Source organism: Eptatretus burgeri, chromosome 14 (genome assembly GCF_056783735.1).
Source record: "Eptatretus burgeri isolate ZD-2024b chromosome 14, Ebu_testis_v1, whole genome shotgun sequence".
NCBI lineage: Eukaryota > Metazoa > Chordata > Myxini > Myxiniformes > Myxinidae > Eptatretus > Eptatretus burgeri.
This window is the reverse complement of record NC_140974.1, coordinates 52,387,811-52,401,501: the sequence shown is the minus strand read 5'-3', so window position 1 is coordinate 52,401,501 and position 13,691 is coordinate 52,387,811. Positions and strand designations below refer to the sequence as shown.

General features: G+C 44.8%; 1 protein-coding gene across 2 annotated transcripts in view; it reads left to right on the top strand.

Annotated features, from left to right (window-relative positions):
- LOC147013203 (globoside alpha-1,3-N-acetylgalactosaminyltransferase 1-like) overlaps positions 1-13,691 on the top strand; it is a 61,019-nt gene that overhangs the window by 4,621 nt on the left and 42,707 nt on the right. The window lies entirely within an intron of this gene.

Genomic DNA, 13,691 nt, shown 5'->3' with positions numbered 1-13,691 from the left:
TGGGCTGCGATGCTTTGAGTCAGTCGTTTTTCTTTCTCTATCTTGTATTTCAAATAAAAACCAACGAGGATGCTCAGTGAGCTTTTCGCGCCATTCTTCTCCGCGCTTGGTGTGAGGGGAGAGAAGCGAGGGGATGGCAGCTGGCGCTCGATTGGTGGATGCGTGGTGTGACGCGGCCAGGGAGGAGGAACGCCCCTCTTTGAGACCTTTCTCGAAGCGCCTCGAAGGGGGGTGGAGCAAAGAACGGGGCGGAGCAACAGGGCGGAGCTCCGAGGATATAAAAGTCGGAGACGGGGGAAGCAGTTTGGTAGATGCTCTTGCTTGGTGGGTGCTCTTGCTTGGTGGGTGCTCTTGCTTGGTGGGTGCTCTTGCTTGGTGGGTGCTCTTGCTTGGTGGGTGCTCTTGCTTGGTGGATGCTCTTGCTTGGTGGATGCTCTCGTCTTCCGGCTCGCTCGTCCTGGAGGCCGCTAGCGGGGTCTTTTGTGGGGCAGTTGCAAGACCCCACTGGCGGGAAGGAGCGTCCGCCATTCCCCTCTCCCGACTTCGGGCATCCACGTCCCCCCCCCCCCCATCCACGCTGGGATAGCGCCGAACACTCGGTCTGTGGCGTCGAGTGGCCAACACGTGCAGGCGCGAGGCATGCAGGAGAGGACTCGCCGACCACGCTCGGGCACGGAGTCGCGGCCAGGCGGGACCACGTCGACGGACGTCAGAGAGGGACTCGACACGCTCAGGGAAGTCACGACTTCCATTTCTTTTGAGTTCTGTGTGAACGTGTGTGTGTGTGGCGCCAGTCTGGTGAAGTAAAATTGTATCAGTGTTCTGTGTAGTAAATCATATTCGGTTGTAGTTCTGCATCGTTCCTTGCTTGTGTTTCTTTACGGTGATTGTAAATACGTGTATTGCTTTTATTGTATCCCTGTGACTGTAATATACGTGCCTTCCGTGCTTCCATATTCAATGTGCTTGTCCGATTGTTCCCCGTTTCGCTGCGTCCTTTCCTTCGTTTGAATCTCCATCTTGCTTCACGTAACGGGTTCATCGTGGGCTTAATACGCCTGATAATTAATCAGAACCGTCGAGGCCGACGATAACACCGCTCGGTTATCCCGATAGCACGGAACGGACCGCTTAAGCGGCCCGTGTCCGGAGTCGACCTGCGGCGAGGTGCGATCGCCCGGTTTACCATCCGCGTGGGTACTTAGGTAGGTCGAGTTTGGCGAACAACCCTATCCCACGCGAGTGGCCGATTGGCACGATCGTGGTGAGGCCGAAAGGCCCACCTGTGACTGGCTCCCGGCGTTAGTCCGAGAGGGTCACGACAGAATTGTCCGTCCGGTGGGCAACGTGCTGCGATTCGAGTAACATGGCCGTTCACACGCCGGCAGGCGCGAATTCACAACAATATGCTTCAAAAAACAAAAAAACTACTGAAACAAATCCAACCAAATTTTGCATGTTGCCTAACGCTACCCCAAGTACGGTTTCTGTCTGGGTAGCATATCTGTGTGAGGGGGTTCAAGGTTGAAGGAAGACCCCAATTCTCTCCATGTAAATGTGTATCGTATCTCACCCCGTGGTATCCAGTATTACAAATAATCTTTTATAAAGAAAGTTGAAACAACATTATTGTGATGTTGACATCTGAGTGAGAATAATTCTAAATTTTCAAAATGTTTCATTTCACTCATTTTAAACATAAAACCAAAGCAAACAACAATCAGAGCCACATCCCGAGACATATTGCATGCTTTTGACACGGTCTGGCACCCTACCCTGCTCACTATACTCTCTTCCTATGGTATCCAAGACCATCTCCACTCATGGCTCGCAGACTTCCTTTCCTGTCGCAGTCAACGTGTGGCCCTAAATGGAGTTCTTTCATCTCTCTTCCTGTCCAGGTTGGAGTTCCTCAAGGCAGTGTTCTGGGCCCTGTTCTTTTTCTGGTTTTCATCAATGATCTCTCTGACTCTGGAAAATCCTTTTTATCTCTTCGCTGATGACTCCACATACTGTCATACCATCTGACATCCCTCAGACCGGCAAGCCACAGCTTCTTCACTCTCTGCAGATCTGGATAAAATCACAAGCTGGTCCAACACATGGAACATGTCTCAATCTGGACAAATCTCAAACTCTCACTATGTCTCTCTGAAAGGACCGTTTAGAAATGCACCCCCCCCCCCCATCGACTTTCTCAACAATCCTCTCGAAGAAGTCCTTTCATTCAAACTTCTGGGTCTCACTATCTGCCAGGATCTTTTCTGGGAAAGCCACATTTATAACCTGTCCTCCAAAGCCAGTCGCCGACTGGGAATCCTACGTCATGCAAAGTCCTTGCTCGGCCCACCTGGGATAATGACCACATACAAAGCCTTCGTTCGCAGCCTGATGAACTACTGCTCTCCCCTCTGGGTTGGTGCTCCTGCCTCTCACCTTTCTTTGCTTCAAGCTGTGGAAACCATGGCATTTAGGATCATTGGTATCTCCTGCGAAGAGGTTGAGTCTTTGGGCCTCTCACTCTGCCACCGCAGACAGTTCGGTGGTCTTTCTGTTTTCTACCGTCTCCTCTCCGGTCTCGCCCCCCTACTCTCTCTGTGATATGTCCCCACCATATTTCCGCAGGGCGCTCAAGGTCCGCCAACGAACCCTTCTGGTAAAGCTACCAAAATCACGAATCACTGCTCACCTTCACTCTTTCATTCCTCTTTTTTTCCTGCCTTTAAACTCCAACATTCTTCAATCTCATTCTTCCCTCCAGACCTTCAAAACAGCTGTTCACCACCACCTCTTATCTTGCCCCATCCAAAATTTCGATGTTTTCTACCACCGTTAATCCACCCCAAACCCACCTCCTTCAAATTCTTGCTTTCCTTCCTGAAAGTCCCTGTAATGTCCATCTTTTATACCCCATGGACCCACCAAATCCCTCTCCCTTCCACAGATCTCCTCATGTCTCTGTTCCCCACTGTTTTGCCCTTCCCTCTCCCACCCTCTCTTGTTTCATGCCCCCCCCCTGCTGTGCGTTGCGTGTTAGCTCTCGTACGAGCCTCGACAACAGACACAAACCAAAACCCCCAAAAAAACATGGAGCTTCACAGTGAAGCAGAAGCAATTCTCTTCTACCACCATATATCAACAGCGAGGATGCCTGATGAAAATGGTTGCAGGATATCCTCGAGGTATGCACACTTGCCTCTGACCTGTCTCACCTGGGTTAGAAATATTGTCGCAGCTATAAAATATCATCTTCGTGTTACACAATAGGGTGTTTCATCTTTGTGTTTCATCAAAGCAAGGTGACAGGAATTAGGAAGGATGGTCTTTGATGTTCACAAGTATAAAAGCCCATGAATATGATGGGTTGGAGTTATTTATTCCAAATATTCAAGGATATTGAATGATATGATGTTTCGTGGCAAGAAAAAGAGTTATTTTGAAACACTACATGTCCAAATGTGATCATATTTACCTCCGCTACCGAAGGTGAAGGAGGTTATGTTTTCACCCCTCTCTGTCTGCTTGTTATCTTGCCAAAACGAAGTTTTTGCAAGATATGTTAGTCAGCTTGTATGCTTTTTTTTGTTTTGTTTGTTTGTCTGTCTGTAATCACGTATAAAAAATTCTGCAGAGCACAGTTATCATTGGAAATTTTTGTAACTTCGCATATCAGAGGCCTATAGAGGTCCCTTTCAGCTCATAAAATTTTGAAGATCAAGGTCAAAGGTCAAGGTCACTTTGTCGCAAATCAGGGGAGTCGACGAAACCCTTATTTTTTTTGAATAATTTTGATCGGATCATCTTCAAACTTCATGGGAATATAGTTCATGGTCTGGCGCTCAGCTGATTAATTTTGGTGGCGATTGGCCTTGACCTTAATGGTTAGCGCCTTAGGTCAAACATATTTGACCCCAAGATCAAGTTTTAGGAACCATATCGTGTAGTACCTCAAATTGAACACCTCGATGAGTGCTTTCTAGATATGTCAAGCTTGAGACATTATGACGTCATTTGGTGACGTTATGAGGCAAACGCATATTTTTCATGGTTACTCTGTAGAACGATTCTCATCGGAATCTCTCGTAGGCAGAAATTCCTCAAGGAGTCGCTCCTGGTGGATAGCAGCTCTGTTCACCTCAGTGTGACCTTAAAGAAGTCACACGTAGTCACCTTTTGGCAAGATATGGGTCACCCTGCAGGTAACATTGGTTTATTTGTTTGTTTGTATGTGTGCAGGATATCTCAAAAAGCTGTGCATGGATCTGGATGAAATTTGGTGGGCAGGTTGGGTGTGTGACAAGGACAAACTGTTTAAATTTTGGTGAAGATCTGGATCCGGATCCGACTACTCGACTTTTTAAAGTGATTCTTCACCATTGAGAGATGGGGCCAAAAATTATATATAGCATGGTATCTCAAAAAGTTGTGGACGGTGGTGGACATGTTGGGTGTATGACAACGAAGAATTGATTCGATTTGGGTGATGATCCGAATCAGGATCAGGATCCAATAATTTTTTTTATGTGATTCTTCATCATTGAGAGACAGGGCTAAAGTAATATATGGTGTGATATCTCAAAAAGTTGTGGACGGCTTTAGATTAAACTTGGTGGACAGGTTGGCTGTGTGGCAATGAAGAAATTATTATATTTTGGTGAAGATCCAAATCCGGATATGGATAAGGAAATTATATAGTTTTTAAAGTGTAATTTGACAGAAATTAGAGAGCATCCTTGCGTTGTTGATCATACAGAAACTCAGGACTTCCGGTTCTGGGTTTGGAGCCTTGGAAGGTCTCCTTCGAGGCTCCCTGCTGACAATCTCAAAGTTAAGTTTCCGGTCATTATCTGTCCCGTTTTAACTGTTTATTTTCTCACCTACATGTTACTGTGTGTTCCTAGTTCGGTTTTGTTTCAAAAATCGTGCTATTTTGTGAGATTTCGTCGAACTTGTCTTTCTGGGTGTTTGAGGCCTATCCTTGAGGCCTACCCTTTGTTCCCCTCGGTGTACGATCATGTTTATTTGTTTTTTCTCCCCATTATCTTCAATTTCTATCTTTCCCACTTTCTCAACTTCCCCCATCCCTCCCAACTAATCACTCTATTTCTTATCTTTAAAACATTTTTTTTCAAAAAAACGCTACCTTTCTCCGATGCTTCTTCTTCTTCCTCCTCTTCTTCTTCCTCTATTTTTCTACAACACTTCCATGACCTAATCTGTTGAAAACTCTCAAACATATTTCTATAATTCCAGCAATCTCTGTGTGTTTGTCTGTCTGTTTGTCTGTCTGTCTGTGACCGCCGTTTCTCGACGACCGCCAGTCCGATCTCATTGAAACTTGCCAGGAATATTGTCGGGGACCTGCGGATGTGCCTTTTCGAGGTTTGATATCGATCGGACGAGCGGTTCCCAAGTTACGGCCATTTTACTGCTTTTTCAGTGTTGGAAAGGTGTATATATGGCAGCTGAAGGTGTCGTTCCACCTTCTCACCTTATCATGCCAATTTTTTCTCAGAATAATGATAACAGCATATTAATAATAATAGCACAATAATTGGCAGTACACAATAATAGCACAATAATTGAATAAAAAGAACAACGTGATACAATGACCAATGTCTGTCAACCAATAACGACCTATATATTGTCTGTCAACCAGACAGTACACAGTGCTATGACATCACGAATGACGTCACAATTAATGTTTTTTTTTTTCTCGATTGACGGTCCGATCTGATTGAAACTTGGCAGGAATATTGCTGGGGACCCGTGGATGTGCCTTTTCAAGGTTTGATATTAATCGGATAAGCAGTTCCCAAGTTACGGCCATTTTCTGTCGACCAATGACAAGACACGGTGCTATGACGTCACAATTAATGTTTTTATTTATTTATTTATTTATTTGCACGATTGACGGTCCGATCTGATTTAAACTTGCCAGGAGTATTGCTGGGGACCCGCGGATGTGCCTTTTCGAGGTTTGATATTAATCGGACGAGCAGTTCCCAAGTTACAGCCATATATCTGCGAGAGAGGGGGACGGGATAGGGGAGGATGAGAGTGGGGGTGAGAGAGAGGAGCTGGGAGTGGGGACGAGATAGGGGTGAGAGAGGAGGGGCGAGACTAGGGGTGAGAGAGGAGGGGCGAGACTAGGGGTGAGAGAGGGGGGTGAGACTCGGGGAGAGAGGAGGGGGGAGAGAGGAGGGGCGAGAGAGAGAGGCGTCAAAATTCTTCATTTGATATGACGTCACAATTGACGCTGGGGACCTGAGTATGCTTCCCAAGTTATGTCCATTGATGACACGGTTGGTCCAATCTAATTGAAATAATACCCCAATCCAGTCGTCGTTTACGCACCTACGGGCCCGTACCAGTTAATAATAATAACAAAAACGATCTCTTATAATGCTTCTTCTTCCTCTTTTCAGACGTGTGGTACTCTTAACTGTATCACAATGCACTTCTCTTCTGCTATTTAAACAGAGTGCTCTCAATTCGACCTTTCCTTCATACCTTGCCTTAAAAATCCAACTGTTACAGCGTTTCTTCTCTCCATTCTCTGAATTCGCCTTTATTGCATCCATCAAGAAATGTGTTTAATTGCATAACTGACCTAAAACTTTTTAACACTCCAGTTTGCTATGAATGTTCGCTTTCCATCAACCATTCTTTTTTTCCAACTTCAGTGCCAACTCACCCCTCTCACCGCTCACTCTCAAAGCAACCATCCCACTCTTCTCCCTCCAAGCCTCCCTTTCACTTCTCTCAAAAACTGCCCCCTCACCTTTCTCCCACCATTCATCCCCCTCACTCATCCTTCCCAAAGTTGCCCCCCCTCCCATCCACAAAGCTGCCTCTTTCCACTGTCCTCTCACCTCAATCTCTTCACTCCACCTCTTCAAATCCTCAACTGCCGTCTTCTCCCTCTCTTGTCCCCACTCACCCCCAGCACCACAGAGCCTTTTCTCTTCCTCATCCGGCCCCCTCCCCAAGCTATTCTGCAATCCCCCACACTCTTTCAACAACCCTCCTTACCTCCCCCCCCCTACCCTTGTCCTACCCTCCCCATCCCCCCCCCACCCCATGCACCCAAAGCCTCCTCCCCAACCTCTTCATTAAAAGTATGGACCTCAAATATCCGGGGCCTTCGTTCAAACCTTTCAGATCTTTCCATACAGGTTGCCACTGACAAACCAGACATAATCTGCCTAATGGAAACTTTCCTCCCCCAAGACGTGTCTGACTCCCAAGTATCTCTCTCTGGTTACTCCCTCCTCCGGTATAACAGACCCGAGCCTCGCCCTGGTGGAGGAGTTGCTCACTTCAACAAAGACTCCATTCCTCACTCTCCACGCACTGCCCTCACTCCCCACACCCCCAGGAATACCTCTGGCTACGGCTTCCCCTCAACTCCCACCTCATGTTTATATGTGTACAGTACCATCCACCCAACAGTGATGACTCCATCTACACCTCACCATCCGAAAACATGGACCAACTTCTATCTTCTCATCCAAACTCTCTCTTCCTCATATGTGGCGACTTCAATTGTCATCATGCCAGTTGGCTTGGTGTGGCTACCTCTCTCACCTGTCATGGCACTTCAACAAAAGCTTTCTGCGACTCATTGGGACTGACTCAATCGGTCAACTTCCCAACCCGGATCTCAACCAATGGTACTCCATCTCCTCTGGATCTGATTTTGACAAATTTCCCTGACAATATCTGCTGCTCTTCCTCCGCTCCAATCGGTTCTTCTGACCACGTCCTTGTCAAAGTGGACATCTCTCTGGCTATGATCAGAGAACCACCTCACCGCCGTAGAGTCTGGCATTTCACTTAAGCCGACTGGCAGGGTTTCCAAGCAGCCATCAAACTTATAGACTGGTCTCCTGTCGCTACTTTCTCAAACATCAACTCATTCTGGGAATTCTTTCAAAGAAACTTGCTCTCCCTCATGCACAGATTTATCCCCTCTCGTCTTCAGTTGTCCTACCCTTCCTCCCGCCCTTGGTTTACTGAAGCTTGTGGCGAGGCAGTTGTCCTGAAACAACTTGCCTTTGCTTCATGGAAAGCAAACCCAACTGAGGGCAATCTCAGTTCCTTCCATAAAGCTCGGAACAAGTGTGTATCTACCCACAGGAGAGCCAGAAAACAACATCTTTCTCATCTCAAGTCTGACTTCCCAAACCTCTCTCCCTCTTCAAAATCCTGGTGGTGTCTAATCAAATCTGTTTCTGGTGTATGTTCCCCCTCCATCCCCTCCCTTACCTCAAATGGCCGCACTGCTGATACCGCATGTGAAAAAGCTGAATGCCTAAACTCGGTGTTTGCAGCCAAATCTTGTGTCGAAAACCCATCACTTTCTCTCCCCACCTTACCCAGTCACACCCAACTGTCACTGGACTCTGTGTCCTTTTCTCCTGACAAGGTGGACATCTTGCTATCAAACCTCGACTCAGATTCTGCAACCGGTCCAGACGGCATCAGCCCAAGTGTCCTCAACACCTGCTCTTCTGCTCTTGCTCACCCTCTCTCTGTTGTATTCACCCTCTCATTTGCTCAAGGTCATCTGCCATCTGCTTGGAAATCAGCAAACATCACTGCCCTGTACAAAAAAGGTGCAAAAACAGATCCCTGCAACTACAGACCAATCAGCCTTCTCCCAATCATCAGCAAGGTTATGGAATCCATCATCGCTTCAGACATCAAATCCTTCCTCTTCTCCAATGGCTTGATTTCTGATCATCAATTTGGTTTCAGACCAGGTCACTCCACCCTGGATATGCTGCTTCTGCTGTGCCAAAAATGGATGGAGGTCCTCAATGCCAGACAGGAAATCCGAGCCGTATCCCTGGACATATCACGTCCTTTTCATACAGTCTGGCACCCTGCCCTGCTCACCAAACTCTCTTCCTATTCCAAAGAAGGCTGGGGTTCCTCAAGGTAGCGTTCTGGGCCCTGTTCTTTTTCTGGTTTTCATCAATGATCTCTCTGACTCTCTGGAAAATCCTCTATATCTATTTGCTGATGACTCCACCATCTGCCGTACCATCAGTCATCCCTCAGACCGGCAAGCAGCAGCTTCTTCGCTCACTGCTGATCTGGATAAAATCACAAACTGGTCCAACATGTGGAACATGTCTTTTAATCCGGACAAATCTCACGCTCTCACTATGTCTCTCCGAAAGGACTGTTTCGAACCACCCCTCCCCCCAATCACTTTCTCAACAATCCTCTGGAAGAAGTCCTTCCTTTCAAGCTTCTGGGTCTCACTATATGCCATGACCTTTCCTGGGAAAGCCACATTTCAAACCTCGCCTCCAAAGCCAGTCGCCGACTGGGAATCCTCCGTCGTGCAAAGTCCTTCCTCGGCCCACCTGAGCTCCTGACCATTAACAAAGCTTTTGTCTGCAGCCTGATGGAGTACTGCTCTCCCCTCTGGGCTGGTGCGCCTGCTTCCCACCTTTCTCGGCTTCACGCTGTAGAAACCAAGGCATTTCGGATCATTGGCATCTCCCGCAATGAGGCTGAGTCTTTGGGCCTCTCACTCAATCACTGCAGGTTGGTCAGTGGTCTTTCTTTCTTCTACCGTCTCCTCTCCAGCCTCGCCCCCCTCCCCTGCTCTCTCTGCGATTTGTCCCCACCACATTTCCGCAGGGCGCTCATGGTCCACCAACAACCCCCTTCTGGTAAAACTTCCAAAATCACGAATCACTGCTCACCTTCACTCTTTCATTCCTCTTTTTTCCCGCCTTTGGAATAAACTCCATCACTCTATTAATTCCCATTCTTCCCTCCAGGCCTTCAAAACAGCTGTTCTCCACCACCTCTTATCATCCCCCATCCAAATCCTCGAACTTTTCTACCCCCGTTAATCCACCCCAAACCCACCTTCTTCAAATTCCCTGCTTTCCTTCCTGAAAGTCCCTCTCATGTCCATCTTGTATTCCCCATGTTCCCCGTCCCATCCCTCTCCCTTTCACAGATCCCCTAATGTCTCTGTTCCCCACTGTTTTGTCCTTCCCACTCCCTCCCCTCTTGTCTCATGCCCCCTTGATGTGCGTTGTCTGTTAACTCTCATACAAGCCTCGACAAGGTATACCAAAAAAAAGGATAAAAAAGAAGAAGTGATTCTTCACCATTGAGAGATCGGGCCATAAACTATATATAGCACAATATTTCAAAAATGTATTGGGCCAGATATGCTATCGGGTTCAGGCATTACATGGCAAAGGTATGCACTCTACCAAGCGCTCGAGCTTCTTTCGCTTCTGCGATGTTTCGTTTCAACAGTATAGCCTAATAAGCACGCCAATGTCTGAAACCTCTGCCTAGCATCAGGGGTGTGCTTATATCTTCTTTATTTATTAAACATCCTCCAGACGAAAATGAACATTTGTTTTACTCTGCTTGCATTGCACATCATCTGCAGCGAATTTCGCCTCCTTGCACCTTGTATTTATTGGGTTTTTTTGTTGTTCTTTTTTTAACGCATCTGGGCAACGCCCTTGAGGCTTGATCTGCAAGTCACCATCTACAATTTCAACATAAGACGTAATTACTCTTCTTTTGGGTATTTTCGGTCTTTGGGGTCTTTGAGGTCTTTTGGGTCTTCACGGTATTATGGGTCTGCTGGGTATTCAGGGTCCTTGGCATGTTAAGGGTCGTTTGACTGGAGTGAGCACACAGTCATGTTAAAAGATTGGCCTTGAAACCCTACTCAAATAGTCCTCTCAAATATGAAGTGGGACAGACAAATACAGTGTTATATATTGGTATATCCTTATTCAAATGTGTAATTCAAAATACCTCTTGCTGCATAATTCAAAACACCTCATTGCACTTAAAAAAATGTGTGAACAGGAATACTGTATTGTAAAGGGTAGGGACTTGTAATACCCTTCCCACCTGGAGGTGGCACTATACGATACATATTTACATAGCGAATTGGCATACCCTGACCCCACTCCCCCCCACCCCCAAAGAGCACCAGCAAAGATAAAAATACCCCTATATTTTCATTGGGTTTTGCTGATCTTATGCAGCAAGTCTGGATGTAATCGGCACAGAACTGTAGGAGGAGTAGCATGACAATTAATCAATCAATCAAAACAATATTTATTTCCTTCAGCAACCTGAAGCAGAAAAAAAGCAACCTGTATGAATAAGACACTGAAAGAGCTGAAAGAGGCTGAATCCAAAAAAGCAAGCTTTTTGTCGAGAACAGACAAAATTCTGAAAAAGTACAAACTATGAAATCATATCAAACTACATGTTTGATCATGTAATATCATATCAAATGTCTAAATAAACCATGGTATAAATGGGAAAAACAATTCATGGGCAAACAATTTCACAGGATGAATAAGTAGATCAGTAGATGAATAAATCAATGGGAAGCACCAGTGTGAAAATTCAAAAAACAAATATTCAAGGTGTTTCTCAAATAACCTATGTGCAATATCGTGAGAGAAAATATTGCTTAAGTTTGAATGAGAAATTGTTCAAAGATGGAAATTAAAAACAAAACGATCTGGCAATTCATTCCATAGTTTGGGGCCAGAGAAATTATTATGTTGAAAAGCAAGGGTTCTGTGTTTCGGAAAATATATATCAGTGGCGAATCTGGTATCATGCTTATGGATTTCAGAATTAAATTCAAAAAGATCACAAAAAATTTAGAAGGAAGTAGTCGAATGCATTTATACATGAAAATACTTTGCTGATGTGATGTGACATCGCACAATTTCAAAAGATTTAAATGATGAAACAATTGGTTTGAACTCGTTATTGGAGATTCGCTAGCGATGATTTAAATATTTTTTCTGCAATAGTGCCAATTAATTTCGATGTGATTGAAATGTATTTCCCCAGTCTGAAGTACAGTATAAGTGAACAATAAAGCAATCTTAGGTATTTGAAAGCAAATAATTCAATCTATTGATGAAACCAATATTTTTTGCAACTTTATTTGGAATTTACTGACTGATATTTCCAAGTAACTTTTGAATCAAAATATACCCTGAGAAACTTGGTCTCTTAAACTCTCAAAACTGAATGGGGATTGATACGGACATTAGCAGTGACAAATCAGTACATTTTAAATTTTTTTTTACTAAAGACAATATAATTACATTTGTTTGAACAGTCAAACTCTTGGCTTTAAACGAATCACATACTTTTAAGAGATTCTCATTTACAACATTAAATAAAGAACCAAATTTTTTATCACAATATAAAATATTCGTGTTGGCGACGTCATATCAAAGAGAAGAAAAAAAAAAGTTAATGAAAACGCCAATGGTATGATAATTATTTTCAAAAGCATCAATTATTCTATTTGTGAGATCTATTAATGCCAAAGACGTTGAGTATCCTTTACGGAATCCATATTGTGACTGCAAAAGAAAATTATGTTTGTCAAGGAATTTAAATAACCATTTATTCGCAATTCTCTCCAGTATTTTGGAGAATATTGGAAGAACCGATATGGGCCTGTAATTTGTCAGCTCTCTTTTGTTCCCACTTTTGAAAACCGGAGTGACCTTCGCGAGTTTCAATTTGCAAGGGAAAAGGCCTTTGTTTAAAGATATATTGAAGATATCACAAACAAACGAACAAAGAAACACACAAACACTGGTCTGTGAATTATAGGAAGGATTCTCCACAAGTAACCATTTCTTTTCTCCGACTCTCCCACTTCTAGAGCACAGGACACTCTCACTTTTTTCTTTTTCTCACGCTTCTGCTTTCCTAAAATTGGTTAAGACCGGGCGAGTCTCCAATTGCTGCTTTTTGTCCACCGGGTTGAGTCACCAATGGCTGCCTCCTGTCCACCGAGGAGTCATCTAAAACCAAGTAGAATGAGCCAAATGTCACTAAACCATGACGGAGGAGAAATCCAGATCAAGAAGGGAACATGTCGAGTCGAAGCCGGACTAATCCGCGAGAGAGGCTGACGGGGCCCACCGTGTGGGACTAATCAGTGAGGTGAAGCGATGCCTTTGCACTCTGGGCATCCTCCAATGAGGTCGGGCAGCCATGCAGAGAGTGGGGGCAGGCAGCCATATAAGGCGAGACATACAAACACAGAGAGACAGATTACAGACTATGGTCTTCACCTGGACATACAGTGTTGCCAACTAAAATTTTGCCAAGGCACAGCAGATAGACCAAAAGGTGCCCAATTTTTTGAATCGTTCAAAATCGTCTGAGGGTGCCTTTTAACTGGTGCAAACCACTTAAATATTGGTACGTCCTTCTTTCCATCCGTCCGTCAAAAATTTATAATAAGAGCCTTTCTTACCCACAGTATTTCGTTTGTTTCTCGTTTATTGTTGTTGAGTTTTACTTGTGTTGTTGTTTAGGTTTTTTTGTGTTATTATTTCGTTTACATCAGGACTGTATGGTCACCCCGCTTGTTGGGAAAGTAACCATCAGACACCACGGGGCTACTTTTTAAGCAGTGTCGCCGCTTCACTGCACAGCTTCCTTCAGAAACGGGTGCAACTTTTACTTTTAAAACACATCATTTTGTGGTTTTACAAAAATATACCAAGGTACTCTTATGTGAAGGTGTGGATATGCTCTTTAACATTGATCATTTATCTTAACCTGTGTTTTTTCCTTCTAGTTTTGTATCATTATAAAACTTTAATACAATCAAATAGGGCCTACTATAATGTTTG